The 23772-nt window shown below is 43.6% G+C and overlaps 2 long non-coding RNA genes across 2 annotated transcripts in view; one reads left to right on the forward strand and one right to left on the reverse strand.

Moving 5' to 3' along the window:
- The window catches only part of LOC129387595 (uncharacterized), a 207913-nt gene that overhangs the window by 79126 nt on the left and 105015 nt on the right, over positions 1–23772 (forward strand). The gene's annotated exons all lie outside the window — the stretch shown is intronic.
- On the reverse strand, positions 9606–22581 carry LOC140215940 (uncharacterized). Its single transcript, XR_011892535.1, has 2 exons — positions 22439–22581; positions 9606–11224 (listed from the first exon to the last, which is right to left on the reverse strand). It is a non-coding gene; the product is annotated as an uncharacterized lncRNA (long non-coding RNA).

A 23772-nucleotide genomic window follows, 5' to 3' on the forward strand; every position in this document is an offset into this window, starting at 1 on the left:
GTCGGGTCAGCTCACACAGAGGAATCCGGAGGAAAACCATTCCTTGGCGTAAAAGTGGCGAGCGTAGATCACTTCGGGTCAGCTCACACAGAGCAATACGGACACAAACCATTCCTTGGCGTAGAGATCGCGAGCGTAGGTCACGTCGGGTCAGCTCACACAGAGCAATACGGAGGAAAACCACTCCTTGGTCTAAAGGTGGCGAGCATAGGTCACGTATAAGGTCAGCTCACACAGAGCAATACGGACACAAACCATTCCTTGGCGTAGAGATGGCGAGCGTAGGTCACGTTGGGTCAGCTCACACAGAGCAATACGGAGGGAAACCATTCCTTGGCGTAAAGGAGGTGAGCGTAGGTCACATTGGGTCAGCTCACACAGAGGAATACGGAGAGAAACCATTCCTTGGCGTAGAGGTGGCGAACGTAGGTCACGTTGGGTCAGCTCACACAGAGGAATACGAAGAGAGACCACTTCCTGGCGTAAAGGTGGCGAGCGTAGGTCACTTCGGGTCAGCTCACACAAGGGAATACGGAGAGAAACCATTCCTTGGCGTAGAGGTGGCGAGCGTAGGTCACGTCGGGTCAGCTCACACAGAGCAATACGGACACAAACCATTCCTTGGCGTAGAGGTGGCGGGCGTAGGTCACGTTGGGTCAGCTCACACAGAGGAATACGGAGAGAAACCACTCCTTGGCGTAGAGGTGGCGAGCGTAGGTCACGTCGGGTCAGCTCACACAGAGGAATTCGGAGAGAAACAACTCCCTGGCGTAGAGGTGGTGAACAGAGGTCAGAGGCGAGTAGGTGGTGCATAATCCCGTCACACACACCCGACAGACAAGTATTTTCGTGCCGACGAACGTTACTATTAGGCACGTCGTGTCTCGGGCGCTTGGCATCCGTTCTATTCGTCTCCACACAGTGAAACGTAACACCGTGGGTACGTCAGCATCGAAAGTGCCTTCGCCTGTTGTTCACGTGAAACGCAATGAGCACTCCACAGAAAATAATTAACATATAAACTTACTAATGCCTACCAATGCACTCAACGTATTCGAGCTCATCGACTCCGAGAAGCGCTCGTATACAGGGTGAGCGGCTGCGAGATACCGCTGCTGATACTATGTCGTGGGCGTTTTCCATCCTTTTCATGCCACCCCTTCCCCCTTCCCCTCCGTGCTGCGTTAAAGAAAGTTCATTTACAGCTGCCATAAACATACCAAAAGTAAAATGGACTTGTTTCCACTGAGCAATATCCGTCAACTCCGTCAACTACCGGAGTTTGTGCATTTGAGTGTCAGAGGCTTGTTGCGAAAATTTTAATCGCAAGTAAAATGTGTACACGCGCAGTCACCCAGGCTTGAGTTCATGTTCATCGCGAAGTTTTCGCTCAGAGATTGATTTTCCAAACAGCTGTCAGATGATGAGCGGAGACTATGAAGCCCTACACGGCAGATTCTGCAGAATCTGCCGCGTATACAAATATACACGGTTATACAAGTACACACGGTAAGCATGTATACATTCTCCTGTATACGTGTATACACGGTATACATGCATTCATTCTCCTATGTACACGTATACAGAAGAAACTGGTATGCGACGGATTGGATGTCGGCATCAGTGTCGTGCACGCAGTGATCTGGCGCTGGCACACGGCGAGTGCGGTTGCACTTGGCAGCTATATATACCGGAAAGACTCACTAACAATACTCAATTCGGATAAATGTTTAAATGTGGTGTCGGCAGTTCAGTGTAGCTGGATGGCACATGCACTGCGGGTCGACGACACGCCGGTGCTCCACGGTTCTTGGGATCACACGTTGAATATGAACATCGCGGTCTCTCTGAGTGACAAGAGCTTAGGAGTTCGCGCTAATAAATCGAGCAGATAATTTTTTTTCATTAATTAGGGCCCACAGGGTTCTGAAAATTATTTGCTAGGTGGGATGACACACACACACACACACACACACACACACACACACACACACACACACACACACACACACACACACACACACACACACACACACTTGTGAAGTAACGCCTAAGGACAAAGCATGAGGCATTACAGTCGGGGCGACCTAAAAGCGAGCTTCTGGGGCCTCTCGCTCGACACACGCGCGCCGTCCTTATCTGCTCTGGCTTCTCAATGAGCGTCCATAGAGTCGCGGACAATATAACGAACCCGAGAGTGGTTCGCTCTTTTATGACGCGAGAGATTAACATATCAATGGCATCCATTGCGGCGGCACAGCGCGCACCATATGCCAAAGCCTCGAGCGAGCGCAACCAGCGCGATGCACTGTCGCAGGTTGGCTCGGAAGAACCGTCGTGCGCGCAGAGAAAGAGCTCGCGCCATTTTCCCTTTTCTTGCGGCAGGGCGCCGGAGCTCCCAAAGGAGCCGAGAACAAAACCCATCTCCATCGCTCCGCTCGACGGCCAAGTACTGCGCGCACCGCCCACCGCACGGCGCATCAGCGGCTGCGCGCGCGAGCCCAACAATGTGCGGCCAACTTTTGCACCCGCATATACGGCGCGGTGTCGTTGGCGCTCCCCTTGAATAGCCCGTTTCTATGAGGCAGCATAAAGCAGCAGTCCCGAGAGAAGGTTTCCTATGTACGCCGCTTACACGGGGGGGGGGCACAACAGCGCGTCTTGCAATGCACCTTCGCCGCAAGCCGACCCGTCCCGTTCATTGTGCGCCCCGTCGGACGGCGTGGGGTCGCGTTCACAGAAGCAGCACCGGCACACCCGCCTCGCGCGCCCCCTTGTTGACGCGCATAACGCCCGCAGGATGCCACTGGGTTCCGCGCTGATAATGGACACAATTAAGACGAGCCGGTGGCTGTATGGATGCGAGACACTGCTCTCTTCGTTTTCACGGTGTGGTCCGCGGGCATATATACCGCTATAAGGCGGCGGCACAAAAGCCAGGCGGGATGGGGGCGGCGGCAGCCGGTTTGTTAGCTCGGCTATTGTGCCAGCCACCAGCGAAGAGTGTGCTGCCCCGTGCTCCCGTCGTGAGGAGAGTAAATTACGCGAGCTGAAAAATGAGAGCTCCGCCGCTGCACTGTTCTGCGCACTTAATATATAAAGCTGCGGCTTTTGTGGCATATAGGCTTTGAGTTCGGGTTAATCTGGTTGGTGTGGAAACGGATTTGCAAGGGCTGCGTCACATGCCGGGGTTAATAACGAAGTGGCACCGGTGCATTTGAATTGACGCTGAGCGCTAAGGAGAAGTGTTTCGTTCCTCGCATGCGCTCAAGTTGTTTCGTCGGTCACTTTACCTGCATCTGTGAGAGTGAGGCGGCAACGTATGGAGTGGACTGCAGCAGGAAAATCGAGGTGCGGGGAACTAATTGAGGGGCTCGCTGATTGATCAATTTCGATGATCGACCATCCCTCATATTAAATGAAAGCAGGCTGTCTATAAGACGCCAAGGCCGCTGTCAATTTAGGCTGAGGAGGCATCTTTTAAAGAGACACAAAATGAGAAACACTGAGTCAGTTTAAACGGATAATGTGTATTATGTAGCAACCCTGTTTTCGTTAACTTCACAGTAATATATTGATTATGAGAAGTGAAAACGAAAGTCAAAGATTTTTAAATGTCTTGAATGTCGAGCCGGGACCCCAGCTACCGCACGTCAGTGTGAAGTCGCAAACACCGAAAGTGTTTCTTTTTTCTTTTTCGTGTTTGGGCCATAGTGTCACCACGGAAATTCTCGAAACATTGCGAAGTTTCCTTTAGAATAGAATGCAGTTCATCTTTGGCCGATAACACACCAACTATAGGCCCCAGCAGGCACCGTCAAAATCCGTGACGTCACAGCCAGCTGGTCCGGAAAGGTCAAGGCGAGGTCACCACCCGTCCTACGTGGTTGAGCCTCACCTGTCTTGCTGAACCTATATTATCAAGGTAAGAGCGGTATTGGGTATTTTAGAAGCATAAGTAACGTGCGAATTCGTTCTCGGGAGCGAAACGCTGTGGCTTATATGGAGCACCAGCACCAGCGGGTGCATACTCTCCGCGCACTTGCAATTTGATAACCCTTTGTGATACGTATACACTGCAGATAGAGAGAAGACCAACCGGGAAGGTCGTATATAGTTACAGTCAGAAATGTTCCTCTCGGTGAACGCCGCGGAGATACTTCGGTATAAGTGCACACACCGCATTTTGGACATAAGATCGGGGTCCCGGCTTCAATCGCCGCTTTTAACCATCTGTCTATCCTTAGTTTCATTTGCCCTTAAGGCCGAAGAAAGTAAACGACTGCCCATTTTTTACGTGCAAAAACACCTCCAAGCTTGGTTGGTTTCCATAGTCTCCCATATATTATATTCTTCAAGCTCTATACAATGTGCAGTAGGTGTCAGGTGGCAAAGAAAGCAGAAAACGTTTCTCATTATGCTTCACGTGCAGCAATAGGCGCTAAGAATGTGCTTCCTAGAAATAATGCGCGTTGGTTGTCATTTTGCGTGTTCAGTAAAATTTCCGAAAAAAGAGACTCCTCTCCCACATAAACCGAGCTTCTTTTTCGCTCGCAGCCTTTCTAGAAGTTCAGGTTAGGGACTCACTATAGTGCAGGTAATTGATGTCCCCAATTCCTGGAATTGTATACTGTAGCCGAATTTCTCAAGCATGTATTTGACCTCACACCGTCTCTATTCTCAAGGGCAGCGCTTCAAAGAAGAGCACGGCTGTACACGGCGTACTGAGGGGACACGGTCTTAAAGCAGTAGCAGCGGAATTACGTCCTTTAACAACTGCGCACTTGTTCCGTAGATGGCGACACCGACGAGGGGGTCAAAACGCCGCTATCCCGTCTCCGACATTGGCCCGTCTGTGCGGCTTTTGACCGTAGTGCGTCATCACTCCAGCGCTATATCGAACTTTTATTCCGCCAACGTTAAATTTTCATTGTGTTTGATGTAGTTCTCACAGAGACACACGAGGTCCCAGCGTGTGTGTCCATGCGAATGCGCGCGCATGCTTGCGTGCGTGTGTGCGCTTGTGTGTACGTGTACGTCTGTCTGTGTGTGTGCATCTGAAATCTGAATGTTTGTGCGTGCGTGTTTATGTGTGTGCGTGTACATGCTTATGTGTGTGTGTTAGTACGTTTACATACATGCATCCAATTAAATTGTGGGATATGCACTCAGCGAAATTGTGAGCACCATTTAATGTGTAGGCACGTACCTGTATCCCTCAAATTAAATTGCGGCAGCAAGAACATGCGATCGCGTTTCGATCGCGCCGATGCAGCCGCATTTAAACAAAAGCGAAATGCAAGAATGGCCGTGGACTTAGATTTGTATGTGCCCGCATGGTAAAATTTATTCCGGAGACCCCCCTATACTACGTCCCTGGTGACCCAATGGGCAAGTTCATGAAGTTACACACCACAATTTTATTTTATTTAGCTGAAGCTTCATTCCTTGCCCCTCCCCCCCCCCCCCCTCCTTTTTCTTTCATCCCATCAATCGAGCCTTTGAACAGGTAATAACGCCTTCGACTGGTATAGGGCATATTGTTATGTGCACCAAATTCTGGTTTTAATAAGGCAACGGCAGTTTCTTCGCAACAATGAGCACTTATTTCATCAATTACTGCTAAAGAATCATGCCTATTCTTTTGCATTCACGAAGAAAACCTCACTCTATTTCTTTGACACGTTCGTGAAGAAGTAACTGTAATTTCCACGTTCTAGCAAAATTAAAAAAAACACGGTTAGCTTCACCGAAACGCAGAATGGTTTTCAGTTTCTACAGCCAAACAGGATGACTCGAGCCATTTTTCGTTCTCGAAACGGGCACAATGAAAGAATGGGAGCAACGTAAAGAATAAAGCTATATTATACTGTCCATACATCAAGGAATGCATTCGTTGCTGAGAAAAGCGGGGCGGAACGAGATATCGCGATCAAATTTATGGCGCCAGAAAGGAGGTGCGCGAGATAATCTGGAAGGAAAACGAAGACGCGCCGAGGATTTGCATCAGTTATTACGAGCACCTTGCGCGTGAAGAGCGCGTCGCTTCTCGTTTTTGTCGGCCTGTATATATGCATAGATTTCTAGCATAGGCGTGTATTCTTACAGATATTAAAAACATCACGTACTAAACAGAACAACAACAACAAAAAAAAAGAAGCGGGTAAGACGGTTGCCGTCAGTTAAAACCGTTCGTCATGCATGCATGCGTGTATTTGACACGAATGCGTGATGGCTTCGCAGGCGCACAACAGGGAAACCCGACGCCAGGCAGCGTGCAGGCTGCAATTCGAAGTGAAAACGCTCTCCTATTTCATTCAGAAACATAATGCGCGTTTTATGTGCCGCACAAAGACGAATAGCCCAAGGACGTGCGAGGCATGTAGACCTGAAAATAAAATAAGAACGGGGGAATGCGAGAGAATCAAGATTGTGCAGGGTGTCCGGATGCTTGGGAATACTTGAAGGCGACAAGTTTCCGCATGATTTGAAGGAGCCCGTTGCTACCACGGATATATTAAGTATATAGTAACAGCGGAAAGACTGGAGTGCGCCAGTCTCCTGGAATCCAACGCTTGCACACAAAGCATGCTCCCCTGCGATCAGCTCAGAGAACCTGTTTACCTGAACTTATTTGCGCTCGTATAATAAATTTAGCACGAATCGCCCATAGACAGGGCAACCTTGGACAGAGTCCCATCGTTCATGTTCATTTGGGTGAAGTTTGCTATGGAGAAAACTAGAGGTGGGCGAATGTTCGAAGTTTCTATTACGAATACTAATAGTTAGTATGTAGTATTCCATTTGTATTCGAAAATGAACTATTCCCAGTTTTGAATACTTGGAAGTATAACTTCATATTTCGCAACAACCGACTGTTTAAATCTGGTTACAGTCGTCCGCCTGCTAAACAAAATACCGCTGATTATCATAATTATGATAATGACAAAAGCTTTTAAGCAATGCAGAAATTTTTCATGTTGTGTGAATGTTCCTTTCATTATATATACTGAGGCTCTTTGTTTCCTGATTCCATATTAATATGTTACCGTATTTCCCCCCCTTACAGAATGCTTTCCCGAAGGCCTGTAGGGTACACGTAAACAAATAAATAAATAAATAAATAAATAAATAAATAAATAAATAAATAAATAAATGGGCAATAGAAGCTTTGTTTGTGGTTTCCCTGTGGACGCCAGCACGAAAACCTGTGATTTTTGCTCGTAGACTGCCATTCCCTGTTTTTGGGAGCCTAACTATGTAGCAGTTTCATCTTTTAAGCTACAACCAGTGACGTTTTCCTTGCAACAAGCTCTGTTACGTAGTGCACGAGTCCTTCCGCAGCGTTTTCATTTCCACGACTTCGGATCTTTTCTTCGGCAACCGTTTATTTAGCGTTTTTGATAAGCTAGTGATACAGCAGCCATCGTTTCTTGGAGAAATTGCTTGCAACCATGCCCTAATGTTGTTGATCTGCTATTCATGTAGATTTTATAATTATAAATGGTGATCTCGTGTTTAAAACTGATCATTTGTCTGTGAGAGTTTGCATTTTTTTTTTTCATTTTGTCAGTTCAGGCGCGCGGCAAGTAATCATGCCAAAATAAATATTACTGGTGTTATCGTCGGCGTTTGACTGTTCGACGGAGGATTGAATATTCGATACTTACTATTCAGTACGCGATTATTATTCGGAAAAGTTGGCATTCGACCACTTCTAGGGAAAACAAATATTGACCGTGCATCTTCGTGCTTCGCTACAAATTACGCATAAGTGTATCGGTGTTTTACACTGGTCTTACATCGCATCTGCTTTTACACTGTTACATTTTGTGACGTAGGTCGGGCGCCCACCTTACCAACGTTTCGAATAAGGTTCCGTACAATCTTGGCGCTATGGTCAACGTGCCAAACTACTCTGAACAACAACAACAAAATATTTCCTTGCTGACGTCATTTTTTTTTCTATTAATGTGGCTCCATGCAGGAGGCTGTGTCATTGGCATACCAACCTGAACTGCGACGTCGTTTCTGCTTGCGTCCGGTGCCTTCATTATTTGAATACTTTAAAGTGAGCTCAGAAATAAACTTAAAATATAAAATTAACAAACAAAAATTTGTAAGGATAGTCTGGCGGCCTAGTTGGTATGGCATTATTTACGTCGCAGAAGCACATGGACGACGAAAGAAAGGAAGGGACACAGTGCTAACTAACAAGTGAATGTTTATTGCACGCGAGCATATATATATATATATATATATATATATATATATATATATATATATATATATATATATATATATATATCCCCGCACAAAAGGAAGGGAAAAGGAAGACACAAATCAACCCAGCAAGATCAAGTAATGGACACTGGCGGCTAACTTTGCAGAAATTGACAGAGATCAAGGGAAACGTTTTTTGCCCGAGTTAGGGGAAAACTGGCTTCGGAGGTTGGCAGCACCAAGGTTAGGTCAGCACTTAGGGACAAAATCAGCTTTGTTCCACACACCAGAATAAAGTGTAGCGTGAACTGTTCTAATCGAAGTGGTCGACAAACAGAACGGCTGTAAAAATTTGACAGAGCCCAATTTGGCGCCAACCCTGCATGCCCGTCGCGTTGAGCGTCCGCAACACAAGACACCTCCTGGAATGCGGAGTTTTCGAACATGCAGTCGGATGACGCTACCCTCTCGCGTTGCGGTGGTGGTGTATACACTGTAAACAGGTTTGACCCTTTTAGGGAGTTTTGGCCTCGTTGCATAACTTCAGCCCTTAAGGGAGGACAATATCCTCCATTCGAACGGAGTTTTTTTTCACACCCTTGTGTTTGGTGGTGTTATGGGGAATTATGGGAGTTTTTTAATTCTCCTTTGAACACCAACCCCTGAGTGGTTGCAGGAGTCTATATGGGGAATTATGGGAGTTTTTTAATTCTCCTTTGAACACCAACCCCTGAGTGGTTGCAGGAGTCTATATGGAGAATTATGGGAGGTTTTTAATTCTCCTTTGAACACCAACCCCCGAGTGGTTGCAGGAGTCTATATGGGGAACGTTGGGAGTTTTTCATTCCTTTTTTGAACACCAGAACTATGGAAGTTCTTATGAGGAGCTTTTACAAGTTGACATGGGTATTTTATTTTGCTTCTTATGGGAATTTATAGGAGAAGCGATGGGAGTTCTTACGTACATATTTTCGGAAACGTTTGGCTTCTTAAGGGCGTTTTGAAGGATACCTTTGGGAAATTATTTTACCTCTTTGTAGGAGTGCTTAGGTGTAAACCTGGGAGCAACCGTTCCCATATTTTGGGAGCTCTGCTTAAGGGAGCACTTATGGATAGTTTTGAGAGTTCGATTTTTGCTTTTTATGGGAACATATAGGAGAATGCTTGGGAGTGAATTTTTACAGCTTTAGGGAGCTGTTTTACTAAGGGAGTTTTAAACAGATGTTTTGGGAGTGCATTTCAGCTCCTTATTAGAGCTTTTACAGGTAGGTCTGGGAGTTTATTATGCACTTTTTGGGAATTTTACGAGGTTGAAGGGAGTTCTTTTTGTGTGTGTGTTTAGTAGATTGTGTCTGACGAGTGCAAAAACCATGACAAAGCAATAAAATGTCTGGAAATTTATTGCAGTTCGAGAATCAAATGTGCCAGCATGATAGTACAATCAATGACTATTAGCATAATGAAAGTGAAATAATTCAATAAATTGGATACAAACAAGCAAACCAGTTTGACAGGAAATTCAAGCATATTGCAAGCTTCAGTACAGTTGAAAATCCAAGAGTGCAGCCAAGACTGAAATTCAGCGGCTCAAAACATCATGAGCTATTGGGCAGTCCTTGCATGCATTAGAACAGGCCACATTTGTTTTTGCATGTAAAAAGCATGCTACAAAAAATGATGCGAAGGAGGCCAGACAGCACCAATGACCTAGAACATAATGAAAGTACCTTTGAATACCTATGCTATTTCTAATAGACATCTACGTACAACTTATTCTCTCATGTAACACACAGCTGCAAAGAAAACGCAGAGGTGGTACCACCCACTCTGAATCAATTTCCTTAGCGTGCAGCACCTGAAATTCAAGCTTGCCAGCTAGAGAACATGACAAGTTCACAGCAAAATGGGCATAATGTGATAACAGTAGACAAACAGGTGATATCTCAGGCTGAAGTTAATTCAACAAGGGGACTAGTCGTCGTCAGGGAAAGAAAATCCAAGCAGACAATTCCAGCTCACACTTACTTGCATACACAGATGTCGCTACATAGGTTTGTGTTGTGATGCCCCATGACCTAAGTCAGCATCAAAGAGGTTCATTAAAGAGTGGCACATATGCAGTGGCACACACCCAGTGTACATACACAAGTTTGTGTCAAAAAAGTTCATTGGAGAGCTGCATCTACCCAGTGGCCCCAAGTGCTCGTAGTAGCCCCAGGGGCACATACTGAATTTCCACAAATATAAGGAGTTTTTTTTTTCAATATTTCTGGCCTCAGAAGACGCCTCGTATTATATAACTGACATAGACACAAACAACAAGATCACTCATAGAAATTGGTGCCAGCAACCTGCCAAACTCCCATACTTCTACACACCTTGCTACCCCAACTAAACCCCCATGGTGAGCATTTAAACTTACCTCACCTTCTCTATGCACTCACTCATTTTGCTGGATATCCATGGAGTGGAGAAAAGTGAACTATATAAATACTGCCAAGGAAAACGGTTGTTACCCTAACGAAGAAGTCCACTTCTCAAAAAAATTTCTCCACCTGATATAACACTTGTTCGACCTCTGCTGATCACCTTCAGCTGAATATTGCATATCACACAAAGCAGCAATTCAACTATAATTTTTAGTTTTATAATGAAACAAAAATTTCTTATGATGTGAAAGAAAATATGATACAGGAACCCTTGACAGTATCCATAAGTGTGAAATTTTTACACAGGCAAAGAGGCAAACACTTTGCCACCAGGGCACACATAAGGCGTCATTACATTCTCTCTGCAAAAAGCCTTAACACCCCGACGACAGGTGGTGTTGCATGTAGCCATGCATGCATTTCAAAAAATAGGCATTTTGTATTTTCTTCTTCCGCAAGATCAAGGCAGGCAGGCTGTGATGCTGTGCAAACAGTGGTGGCCTTCAAAAGGGAAGGAATCCACACAAAAAGCCATGGTACTGTTGAGATGGCAGTGCATGATAGGGAGCATTCTGGAAAACCAAACGTAAATGGATTATGTAGTATTGTATTGCAAACAGACACCGCATGAATATTTAAACATAGCATCACCAATTATTCAACAGTGCTGGGCCATTCAATGCTACCACTCCAAGTGCATGTTGGCCACCTCAGATTTTAGGAAAAATTACAGCCCATTGTACAGTTGCAGACTGGATGAAGTGGAGAGTATGACGAAAGCCCGTCTGGTCGGGATGATGCATACTAAAAGGAAGAGGTCCAGACACCGACCAAAATGTTTAAAATAGTTTTTTACGTTTTCAAATTCAAATAAATTCAAATACCTTCAAAAATTCAAATAAGTACTTTAAACCATTTTGGTCAGTGTCCGGACCTCTTCCTTTTAAGTCGCAGAATGCACAAACAGAATACTTTGCGAAAATTTCACATGGTGTGAGTATCGTTATCTTGTAGGCTAAGGTTGAAACATCACGGCACTGACAAAGCTACAAACAAGTGTTTCTACGAATGACCACAAGGCCTTCCAGAATGTTTCATTATGTGAGATAGACCATTAATGTTTTTTGTCTGCAAAGAGTATCTTCTTATTCTGACTTAAGTATAATAGACCTTTCAGCAATTTCTGAAAAGTATTTTCATCCAGCTTGGGTGGTTTATAGGCGCAAATAACCAATTTAGGAACCCCCATTTTGTAGTGAAGAAAGCTTATATTAAAAAAACCTATAGCTGCAGCGATTAAAAGTTTCTGAAATTTTGAATCAACTCTTTATATCTGCAGAAGCTCTTTAATTAGGTATTAGGACGCCTTGCAGCACTGACAAAGAAAGGAAATCATGACAACATATTACAAAAACTAATAAAATGAATGTGTTCTTGATAATATATGTTGTATTATACACAGATTATACAAAACACCAGCAGTAATGTGCATATCTTCAGAGTGCACACACAGTTCACCAACGTAATAATAAATACAGGTCAACATCATAAAGCAACACATAGGTACTGGCGTTTTTCTTTCACATTGGCCTAAAAACCAATCACATGAGCATTCAGCCATCATATAAGCAGCACCTGCTTGCATGAATTCAAGGAACTTTCAGATGTGCAAAATCGTTTAAGAGCTTTTAAGCAATAGGCATGACACTACTATTATGGTTAATTTGTTGCCTGTAAGTGGTAAATCAAGTGAACTGCTAGTTGTCCTTCCGGTGAAGGATATTGCAGAAAATGTGAGGACAAAAAGATTATAGTAGCTATTTGGAACTCATGAATGTTAAGAAGATAATATGCAATGTTACCATGCTGACAGACAGTCAGATAAAAGATGATACAAAGAAAATATTATATATAGATTACACAGATGCAAGCATTCTGCTTCTTTATTGCTGCAAAACTCTGTAGTTATAGAAGTGCTTCATCCCCTGAAAAATATTTTTAGCAATACATTCACTATGGAGTTCTATTGAGGATACATCAGATTTGCATGCTACAAGTGGTTTGAGCTGTTCAGAGACAGACATCTGGCTTGTAAATGCAAGAGCATGACGAAATACTGCAAGTGCTCCAGAAAAATGCTTGCATGGTAAGGGAAATGACAAAAACAAGAATGTGGATGAAAAGACCAAACTGCCCCAAAGTCTAATTTTAGCAATGTAAGGTTTTATGAAACATAATTACAGTTCTAAGACAAAACAAAATACCAACATGATATGCAGAGAATGGGTGCTGGACATCAAGCAACCTCACTAAACAATGATTACATACATAAAAACGACACATTCGCAGGAAATTTCACAATACACGACATATAAACTATGTGATTCATGATGCACCCATGTCATACATCATATTGTTCAAGTAACCAACTTCTTTATTCAAGACCCCTGTAGAAGGTTTGTTAATGCAGTTATTGGTTTCTTGGATGGAAAAGACCTAGTATACAAATCTGCACTTCCCTGCCTTATATTTGCAAACTGCATGTGTACAGTCACAGTTTGGCATGTTTTGCAATGTTTTGTGAGATATCCAGATGCTGTTACCACCTACATCTGTGCACAATGCTCCTGCAGCCTGCCATTACCACAAATCCTGGTCTATCCTACATAATACCCCAGTCACACGGGCACTTTCAAAGTCCTTTGAACCAAAGATCCTTTACTTCAAGGGAGAATGTGCACTGTCACACAGGCACAGCAAAGGAGCCCTACTGGAAGGGGGCTTTGAGTCAAAGGAGTGCGCGTTCGTCCTTTGAAACCTCAAGGGAATACTCCCAAGCCTAGAGGGCGTCTGACAGTAGAAAAAATAATCTAAAGATATGGAAGTTCAATTTTTACCTCTTCAGAACGAGCTTATAAGTACTGAATACTGTTACTAAAGTACTAAACACTTTCGGGACACCCGCAATCTCCATCATGAAAGCGCCGGTACAGCAACACCGGCACGGCCTGTCGTCAGCAGCAACCTCGACACAACACGGTTGCCATGTGCGATTTGGTTCTTTGGTTAGTGGCTGCTATGCATCCCAGTCTCCTTGGCTTTTTTCTGCACATCTTTCCTTGTCACTTTTGTTTTTTAGTTCTTACAGCGTTTACGTGTACCTACCGCTACCTAGCCACAACGAACGAAACAAAGCAGCTGAAGCAAAGGCAACAATGAATAATCGACGCCAATGTGCGGTGTACGAAGCGGTACACATGGTGGCCATCATTACAATAAATACATCTGTTTGTGATAAAGTAATGCCTTTACTACGTGTGCATTTTGTTTTGATGTCTCTATGTATTAGGAAAAATAAATGTTGCTGAAAAAAATGTGACAAATTTATTATAAGACGCATTGGGCCATATTTTTTTATTACTTTCAAGGTGATGGTAGCGCTAAGGATACATTGCGGTTTCTGTTAAAAGCTTCAACGGAGACTACCTGGAGACCATGTAGCACCGACATATATCCGTTGAACTAATGTCTTTGAAAGCTCAATGCTCCTTAACTTCAAACGACCTTTGGCATGCTCGTGTGACGGGTATAACACTTGCTGCTGAAGGCATTAAAGGCACTCAAAGGTGCCTCAAAGACAGGCTGAGCATTCTGCGCAGGTTAGCGTGTTAGCAAGGCCTGAAACACTTGCAGGACATTGTAAAAGATGTCAATACATGGCAAAATACAACAGCACAACATACTCAGAAAATGTAAGGCTAAAATTGCACACCGATATATAAGGGCCTTCCCAGACAAACCGATAAATGCAATAGGACACCTTCTATTGAAATCTCGAATATAAAAATTGATTACTTGAAAAAGATGTACGGTACATGCAAAATAGAATGAGTGATGTATGTTATATGTCACGTATAGTCAAATTTTGCTGCAAATTTGAGCATTTCATGCATGCATATAATCGCACTCATGTACTAAAACAAGTTCATGCGTAGTGCTCATCCTGTGCATTTCATGTGTTTCATCTTATAGTGTAGCAACTATGTTTCCTAATGCCAGTAACCAACTCTCCCAGCTTTCAGCAATAGTATGCAAGATTATTTATTCTTAGAAGTATGATAGCAGGAAGAAACAAGGATAAAGACCTGTCAACAGGACTAGCATCAACTACAAGCTGATTTGGCTCCTGGATGGAAACGAGTATTAGTAACCGTAATCATTATCAATGTTTCAATGAGGGAGTGGGTGAACACAGAACTTGCACAAATAACTACAGTAGCCACATGGCTGAACATATGAGCCGTGGGTGTTTCCCTATCTTCCAGCACATGAGGTTAGTTGCAGAGCCCTGAGAGAGCTGAGAGGGAAGTGATTGTGGTTTTCCACATTAGCAAATAAAGATCGACATGTGTCGGAAAATAATCACCATCTCGCATCGAAAACATGTAATTTTTTATAGAGCACTTATCCTCAATTCATGACACAGATTGCGTTAGGTGACTAATTTGTTTTACTACTGTTCTTAGTGCCCCATACAAGATTAACCTTTTCCAAGCCAATTTTATTTTCAGAAAACCACTGAAATTTCTAAAATATTTTTATTAGCTATTCTTTGTGAAGCAGTTCGTTTAAAATTTTCTGCTGCCTTTTACTAGCTGTTTTTCATGTTTTTATGTTCCAAACAGACAAGGACGCAGAAACTGTGTACATGAAGCATATTATTTTAAAAAAAGTCAAGCGTGCTTTTGTTATCCTCCATGAAACATGTTATTGCAGGAAGAAAGGTGGTTAACCGAGGGCCCCTATTTTTATTAGTCATATCATAAGAAGCCAACAAACACTGACACCAAGGACAACATAGGGGAAATTACTTGAGCTTAATAAATGAAATAATGAAACGATAAATTAATGGAAATGAAAGTGGATGAAAAAACAACCTGCCACAGGTGGGGAACGATCCCACAACCTTCGCATTTCGCATGCGATGCTCTACCAATTGAGCACCGGGGCGCCGTTTACCGATCCACTTTCTTGGGTATTTATGTTTCCTTGTAGAACCCTGGGAGTGTTAGCCAGCGTTACCACTCACAGACCTTGGCGGCGGACATGGAACATCCTTTCTGCCGCAGGCGTCACGAGAACGTGATCTTTTTTTAGTGAAGGCAACCGGTCAATAAACCCACACATGCTACCTGAAGGCATCAATGTTGCCTGATTCGAGACACTCGTTATGTAATAAATGAGAAGAAAGAGGGTTAACCGAGGGCCCAATTTTTACTAGTAATATCATAAGAAGCCAACAAACACCAAGGACAACATAGGGGAAATAACGAAATGATAAATTAATCGAAATGAAAGTGGATGAAAAAACAACTTGCCACAGGTGGAGAACGATCCCACATGTTCACTTTCTTTTTTTGGGGTGGGGGCAAAAACTGAACAGATAACTAATCACTGATCTATCATGCAAGTGGTGTTTGCCTATCTCAATAGTCTATATAAAGACAGAAAACTAGGCTCAGGTGTTTTTATCTCTAAAAGAAAAGACAAGCTTTTATACGGCAACCTATCAACTTGAAGCCCACGGTAGTAGTTCTCTTCTATGGCATCTAGCTGTTGAGCACGAGTCAAATAAAAATTAATGCAAATGTATTAGTGTTCGATGCTTTTAATGCATGGAAAAGGGACACTAAAGGAAATTAATGAGTTAAGTTAGATTAAAGGTTAGCCTTTTGTAATAACAAATTCATCATTTATACCAAGAACAGAGCTTTTATAAGCAAGAAAATTAGAACTGGAACATCAAAGGGCACCAACTAATATATTGAACCAAATTCTGTAGTTTTATTTGCCAAAACCACAATATGATTATGAGGCATGAAGTACGAGGGATCCTGGAATAATTTTGACCCCCTTGGTTACTCTACTGTGCATACAGTGCAAAACACACATGCATTTTTGCATTTCACACCTATCAAAATGCAGCTGCCACAGCTACAATTTGATTATCCACCATCAGGCTTGGCAGCGCAACACCAAACAGCCCAACTCAGAGCCCATGCTTGTCAGCAACCTTCTGCAGTGAGTGCATCACTTGGTGCTCATGAGGCAGTACTTCCAGCTGCTTCAGCTGCTTTAAAGTGTGCACACTGCTGGCTTTTGCTGTTTTACAGCCCTTAAAGCCCAACTACAACAAAAGTTAGGGCTGCATAAAAAAATGATTCAAACAGTGTAAATACAAAACAGCATTCTAGCAATCTTGATACCGAGACTGAAATGAATGCCACAATTACCAGTAACTGGCAGTGAGGCATGACTCAGATTGCAGGGCACCTTAGTGTGGCCTACGAGATAAGGGACCACCTGCAGCTGCCTGCAGTGATAAAAACCTGGAGGCGATGTGGACTCTCGTCATAGCCACTAACCACCAGGTTCATGTGTCGTCTGCTAATACAGTATTAAAAGAATATTAAAAAGAAAATTAGATACCAGCCCCGCAGCTTTGCCAAGATCACTACAGTAGTATTTACTACTAATTTATTACCTATATAGCCAAAGTGAAATTTCATTGCATTTGGAATTTAAGCTTTTGCAGTAGGGGTTTTGAGATGTGATAATCGCAATGCTCCTGTGCTTTGTGACATTACATCACTAGATATTTGACAACGCCGTGGTTCTAAGTGTTTTTACATACATCGATATCTTGATTCTTTTACAACCTAACTCTAATATGACACATGAGAATACGGTAGATAACATTTGAAATGTCTTTAATGGGCACGGAAAAGGACTAACCTTCACACATGAGACACGCATGGTGAAAGCATTGTACGCAAGGCTCCCACGTGTCTTTAAATAATTTTTCACTTTGGTCGGTGTCAGTTCTGTTTTTTCCCTTGACTCTTCCTAACCGGACAAGACTTCGTCAGACTCAACTTCATTAATCCATTGACAATATGCTGCATATCTTAGGTAAACATTTGATGCTCACCCTAACGCATGTTTCCTGAAGATACCAACTAAGAGCAAAGAAAGGTTAGCTACTGTATGAACCAGCCTAAATCCATGTTAAGCCCACAATTGCCCAATGTGCCTTGAATAGGCTCTAAAAATGTGTATTAACACAAGGCGCAATAGATTTTGTGCTCACGTTGGCATGTTCATAACAGCTGGCTTCCCTCACTCTCATCATCGGAATCTCAGAATCCCTACTGCGAAAACTTCAGGAGTGGAAAGCAGCAAAGGTAACAGTGCACAGTTTGAAGCAGCCAGAGGCACTGCCTCATGAGCACAGCAGTTGCACTCACTGAAGAAGGTTAATGACAAATATGGGGCCCCATTCATGCTGCTGGTTCCGAAGAAGCCATCTAAGCTTTTTTCCCACGCTTGAGTGTAAAAATACAGCTGCTTTTAACAAAAGGCATGCAACACTGTTCATGAATTGTGCCATTGGAATGGTTTACCAAATAACCTCTTACTTCTGGTAAGCTCTACACAAGCCAAATTGGACGCTGCACTGATGAAAGGGCAAGAGAACATTTGCAGAATATAAAAACAAAGTAAGACCAATGTAGGTGAGCATTGTAACACATGCACTTGTCATCCACAACTTGAAATATATTCTTGGCAGAAGTAGAAACATGAATTCACAACTGATATCAGAAGCTCTTTTAATATCAGAGAATGACTGTGTAATTATTCTTTTTTTTTTCTATTTCTCACAAGTATGTGTATGAATGTTTTTTGCTTTCGGTTTACACAGGTTGCTACACCTCAATTTGTTTGACCCTGTTCCCTTCATTGCGATCTTTCCTCCCTCCCCCTCTTTTATGAGCTTCCAGAGAGATTATATGAATAGTTCCTGCTTTCTTAGAAAACATGGCACGCACGCGGTGGATGTGGAACATCCTTTCTGCTGCAGGCATCACAAGTACGTGATCTTTTTGGGTGAAGGCAACTGGTCAATAAAGCCCCACATGCCAACTGAAGGCATCAATGTTGCCGGAATCGAGACCCTTGTTATGTAATGAACGAGAAGAAAGCAGGTTAACCGAGGGGCCCGATTTTTATTAATCATAAGACGCCAGCAAACAAAGGCACCAAGGACAACACAGGGAAAATTACTTGTACTTACTAATTGAAATAAAGAAATAACTTAATGGAACTGAAAGTGGATGAAGAAACAACTTCCCGCAGGTGGGGAACAATTCCACATCTACGCATTACGTGTGTGATGCTCTACCGATCGAGCTAACACAGCATCGTCTTCCCATCTATTTTCTGGGGTATTTATGTTACTACTAGAATTAACCCTGGGATTGTTAGCCAGTGCCACCACTCACAAACCTTGGCGATATGTAGAGCATCCTTTCTGTCGCAGGCATCACGAGTATGTGATCTTTTTGGGTGAAGGCAACTGGTCAATAAACCCACACGTAGTACCTGAAGGCACCAATGTTGCCAGATTCGAGACCCTCGTTATATAATGAACGAGAAGGGGGTTAACCAAGGGGCCCGATTTTTTACTGCTGGTGTAGTACACACTTTCCTGCGTTTAGGGTGATGCCAGCTTCTTGCAGGTGCTGAAATACTTTGTGCAGTCGTGCATCATGTTCTGCCTTCGTGCGGCCAAACACTATTATGTCGTCTTGCAGACATGTTTGGCCGTCCAGGCCTTCTAGCAGTCTTAGCATTTCCCTGTGGAAAAATTCAGTTGCTGTGGAAATTCTGAAGGACAATCGGAGGAACTTAAAATGGCCAATTGGCGTCAGGAAAGTGTTGTACCTCTGGGACTCGGGTAACCAGTAACCAATATCCGGCTATAGCATCAAGTTTGCTAAACCAGGCAGCTCCGGTGAGTTTGGCCAGGCAATCATTGATGGTGGGCACTAAGACTCATTCTCACAGAATGTTCTATTTTAACCCTCCAAAGTCACTGCAGATTTGAAGCTTGCCTCCTTCATTTTTAGCCACTACCATAGGTGCATGCCACTCTGTGGTTTCTTCGACCTTTATGATGACACCCAGGCTCTCCGTTCTCTCCAACTCGCATTTGGACACTCGGCAACATGGGCAGAGGTACTCGCCCCGAGTACATAATAGCACACCGCTTGACATCAGGGAGTAGCGATATATTGTAATCGGTCCTGAGAAGGTAGGCCCAGGTCTGTAGCCAGGTAGAGGTAGTGGCATAAAATGTTGGCTGGGTCGCTGACCTTGCCTTTTGACTCCGCTACTTCTAGGAGACTTGGTTGGACATTGAAGGATTTGATTGCGGGGGGACGTCAAAAAGTGCGTCATGCAGCTTGTCTATTACATAAATTTGTTCTTGACACAACCAGCCATTTCAGCACACGGTAGCAGTCTAACCGTTGCTTTTTTTGGTCCTGCCGGGTCCGAGCAGCTGTTCTTTTGCTTGCTTCAGGTTTCCCGTGACTTGTTCGTCGTAGAGGCTTGTTGGCATGGCAGTCACATCTGCACCAGTGTCTACCTTGAAGCCATTGACCATGACATTGATTTTTCATGGCCCAGGATCCTGTTGGTCAGTTAATTGTCCAAGTAAACCTCTTCCAAAACAGCTTGGTATGTGCATTTTGTTCTGCTTTTTGGAAGCGGAAAAGCATATGGCAGCTGTGTTCCTTTTTACTGCAGGCACTGCATGTTTTGCCATTCGCTGTGCACATAGTGTGTGATGGTGAACCATAGGTGTCTTGTCGAGCCATACCACTTGCATGTCAGCGCAGTTTGGTCACGCTGGTTTTTACGAGAATTATTTGACTTTCCTTTGCTCTTCGAGAAGCTGTGCATGGTGTCTACAGCTTCAAGTGATTGTAGCTGTGGCCGTAGGTCCTTTTGCTGCTGTTTGATTGTTGCCATGTTGCGAGCAGCGTTGACAGCGGCTTCCAGAGTAAGCTCAGCATTAAGTTGCAGCTTCTCACTTACCTACGTGTCTGTGGGACCGACCACGAGTCTATCACAGATCAGTTCCTCTTTCAGGGCGCTGTACTCAGAGGCTTCAGCTAGCCTGAAGAGTTCGGTGATGAACATATCGGCTGTCTCATGCACGTCTTGCTTCTGCCTGTTGAACTTTGCACACTCGTATATCATGTTCATCCGTGTCAGGAAATTTTTTATGAACAGTTGCATTACTGTGTTGTAGTCGAGTTTCTCAGCATCACAGAGCCTGAGCAAGGCTAGGACGTCTTGGGCTTCACGACCCATGGCATAAATGAGTGTGTTCACCTGCGTCTCGTCGTCTTTAGTCTGGAGATAGCTCTATAGCACTCCCTTCTCGTGAGCCACCGTTTCTACTCCTCGGGCTGCCGAAAATCAAGTTTTTCCGGCAGTTTGACGACGAACGAGTTTAGTGGAGCTGCGTGCTGGGCTGTGGACACTGTAGGTGAAGCCATGGGTAGCAAAGTTTCGTATTCACCGCAGTGCACTGTAGGTGTAGACTTCTACTTGCGTGGTGCATTTCTCACAGCGTTGTCAAGTATCCCACTGTTGCCTCCATGTCATGGTCGGGTGACGAGCATACGTGATTGACAAAACGTAAGTGTTAACTGGAACTGTTTACTAGGTTGTGTATGCAAAGCAAGCACGGCTACATGCCGGCTCGGCTTACACGGTCTGGTCCGCTCTCCCAGAGGCGTTGTTCCGCATCTTACATGACCGTGTACATAGCGCCCTCTCGTTGCGGTAGCTCGCATGACACAGTGCACCAGTGTAACTCAATGGACAGCAACTTAAAAAAAAGTATATTTCGGAAGGCTGCCCAAGTTTAAGCAACTCTCAGTTAACGTTAAGGCGATTTGCCCTCTTATTAACATGCACATTTACGCCACTAGACCATAACCTCTTTGCTACATTATAGCACAGTTTTGGTCCGAATTAAAACACTGATATAAGACAGCGGAAAAGTTACGAATAAGTGCCATAAATACGAAGAATATTAGAAGGGCATACACTATCATTCTTGTTGACTGCTCATTTGTTGAAATTCTGGCAGTCTTCTGAATTATGATTTTTAAATGTGCTGCCCATTGAGTTATGATAATGCATTGCGGTGAAATTTGATAGATGGCCGCAGAGCCAATTCAACATTTCAGTTTCAACCACAGCTAGTTACCCCTATGCTTTTCTTCGCTTTATTGCCTGCTGGCTTTATATGGTCGTGATTTAAAAAAAATGAAGCCCGTTTTCCTTCTCATTCATTCATGCGAGGGTTTGAAACCTCATAGCTTTGATGCCTTTAGGTAGCATGCATGGGTTTATTAGCCACATGCCTGCTCTCTTCAGTTCAGGTGTTACGCGACACCATCATGCAAAAAAAGATGTTCCACATCTGCCCACCATGGCTCTAAATGGCGCTGGCTAACACTCCCAGGGCATAAATACCATAAATACCCAAGTTAGCACAATTGGTAGTGCATCGCATGTGTACTGCAAAGGTTGTGGGTTCAGTCACCACCAGAGACAAGGTCCTTTCGTCTGCTTTCATGACTTTCTTTCAATATTTTCTACATTTCAATTTCAACCACAGCTAATTACACCAACGCTTTTCTTGGCTTAATTGCCTGCGACCTTTATATAATCAGCAAAAATAAGGTAACAAGAAAATTAAAATAAATAAGTGGAGGACAGGGTCATCGGTGTTCAAAGAAGCACCTTCCTTTTTGTATCGTTAACCAACATGTGCGCCCAATAGGTAACTCCTCTACCTGCACATCGAATGACAATGCAAGAGATGCAGCTGGAACCCACAGTCAAATATATGTACAGCATACCAATGCATCTCTCCTCCGAAGGTAGTGAAGAGCACAGGTGCCTGTAGAGTTGCGTGCCACGGTTCCTCTTGCCAACCCATGGAAAGGAGCATAAGTGATGCTGTAGAGCTTGCTCCTTCAAGCAGTGTTCAGGTATCCATTCATAATCCTGCATGTAGTGTCCAATGTATTGTAGATATCAAGACAGCTTCAGACCTGCAGCAAATAAAGTGATCAGTTCTAACCAAAATGTTGAGATGTGGGCACTTTGGCAGGCGGATGTTAAATGTTGAAGTTTCTGGGATGCCAGTGATAATTTCATTAAACATTATATGGGCCACTCATACAGGGATGGAAGCAGTCAAAGAAGTTTTGGAGCAGCTCTGGGAGGTGGCAAATTTGACACACTGGAGCATGAATTGCCCGTTTTCGAGCAGTAAATACATGTTTACATGACTAGCTTGGTAAAGGTCAATGAGTGAAATACAGGTATATGAAGAAAAGGTGTTCCTTATTTTACTTTACAGAGCACTATTTGATTATGGCAGATCAGTTCTGTGGAAGCCTGCAAGGCAAGTAAAATTCATGACAGGAAAAATTTTCACCCACCCTACTTTAGCATGAAGCTACGAAGGAGACCTGTACAGGTTTCTCGGAAACCACCATTAAATTACATACTGGATGTGACAACTAACTATGGCCAAGAAAAAAATTAATGAGTGCTTTCCGTGAACATCACCCACTCTATGTTGATAGGTTTATGTTTGTGCTACTCAAGTTTTTTTTTTTCCATTGTGAACAAGCAATTAATATGTACTTGTAATGAATGTTTATTTCCTTACTTATCGAATATGGTGCCATAGCAAAGGTTGTGGAATACGCCGAGAAATGACCGATAACAGCGTTACAACGACCTAGTTCATGTGTGGTCTTTTTTTTTTTTCGACAAACAAACAAACAAGCGAATTTTTTTTTAGAAATTCATGTGACAATGCGCTCCGCATCAGTAATATAAGTGGTCTCAGACAGAAACAGTGTCATCAGTGCACTGCATATATTATGAATGTGCAAACCTGGGGCACAGTCTTGTAAAGGTTCGCAAAGCGAACTGTTACCAAGATCGCGCTACTTCGCATTTGGTAGGGACTGTACTTGCACGCCAAAAACTGCTGACATGTCGAGAAAAAACTGCAGCTGCTCTTTCCCAGTGCCCCTATTTGACAAAGTTTTTGTAAAGATTGATGCAATAGTGCGCAGAAGCATTGTCATGGTAAGGGCAGTTTATTTTCACCTTTTATTTATTTCACGGGCTTTCATTCTCGTGCCTTCACAAATCCTAGGCTGTCTTAAATGCT

This window comes from Dermacentor andersoni, chromosome 2, assembly GCF_023375885.2.
Source record: "Dermacentor andersoni chromosome 2, qqDerAnde1_hic_scaffold, whole genome shotgun sequence".
Classification (NCBI taxonomy): Eukaryota; Metazoa; Arthropoda; class Arachnida; order Ixodida; family Ixodidae; genus Dermacentor; species Dermacentor andersoni.